We start from the raw sequence: 1,194 nt of genomic DNA, 5'->3' as shown, positions 1-1,194 counted from the left end.
TTCCTTTTCTCTAGACTCTAAAATTTTCCCACTCTTCAACTCGATGGCCTTCACTTTCTCTTTTGGATTGGTCTATGTGTTACTTGGCAAGGTTTCAGGCTCTCTACTTGCTATCATCTTTGCTAAATGTCCAATTTGATTCTCTAGCCCCTTTATCAATGCATCTTGCTTTTGGAGTCTAGTTTCAGTGGACAAGATAAACTTAGACATCATTTGCTCCAAATTAGACTTTTCTTCTCTAGGAGGGTCATATCTGTACATCGGTTGTTTCCCATATGGTTGTCCTCCTTGTGGTCTATTCTGACTGTTTTGACCACCCCATGAGAAGTTGGGATGTTGCCTCCATCCAGGATTATATGTGTTCGAATACGGATCATTCCTTGGACAGTTTTGGACTCACTTGATTCACTGGTGCCTCTTCTTGCACATAGAAGGGATTTCCATCTTGACAGTCCTTCACGAAGTGTTCACCTCCACATTTATCACAGAATATCTCTTGAAGACGCATAGATGTGCCACCCATATTCAAACTGTCCAATTTCTTGTTCAAGACATCAAGTTGTGCAGTAATAGCAGAAAAGTCAGTTACCTGGTGAACTCCTGCACTTCTCCGCTGGATGTTCCTTTCTGATTGAGGATGATAGCTGCTAGCAGCCATCTCCTCCAATAACTCGTATCCTTCCTCAACAGTTTTTCTCAATAGGTTCCCACAAGCAGCAGTATCTATCATAGTACGATTAGGAGTGAGTAAGCCATAATAAAAGGTTTGAACAGCTAACCCAAGTGGCAGTTCGTGATGAGGGCATCTTCGTAATAGATCTTTGAAACGCTCCCATGCCTTACATAAAGACTCTTGCTCGAATTGAGCAAATGTGGTGATATCTGACCGTAACTTCATGGTCTTAGATGGAGGAAATTATTTAATGAGAAATGCCTTCGCCATGTCCTCCCATGTGGTGATCGAACCTACAGGCAAACAATTTAACCATGCTTTAGCATTATCACGTAAGGAGAATGGAAATAAACGCAACCTAACAGCATCATCAGAAACTCCATTAAATTTAAAAGTATCGCAAATTTCAAGAAAATCTGCGATGTACGTGTTTGGGTCATCTACTGCAGATCCTTCAAACTGGACTGTATTCTGAATCATCTGAATTATAGCTGGCTTGATTTCGAATTGATTTTCCCACA

General features: G+C 41.0%; 1 non-coding gene across 1 annotated transcript; it reads left to right on the top strand.

The window, feature by feature from the left end:
* The first annotated feature begins 788 nt into the window (after positions 1–788).
* On the top strand, positions 789–894 carry LOC142504648 (small nucleolar RNA R71). The gene has a single exon (XR_012804274.1). It is a non-coding gene; the product is annotated as a small nucleolar RNA R71 (small nucleolar RNA).
* Positions 895–1,194: the final 300 nt, after the last annotated feature.

This window comes from Primulina tabacum, chromosome 9, assembly GCF_025594145.1.
Source record: "Primulina tabacum isolate GXHZ01 chromosome 9, ASM2559414v2, whole genome shotgun sequence".
NCBI lineage: Eukaryota > Viridiplantae > Streptophyta > Magnoliopsida > Lamiales > Gesneriaceae > Primulina > Primulina tabacum.
This window is presented reverse-complemented; position numbering and strand designations above follow the sequence as displayed.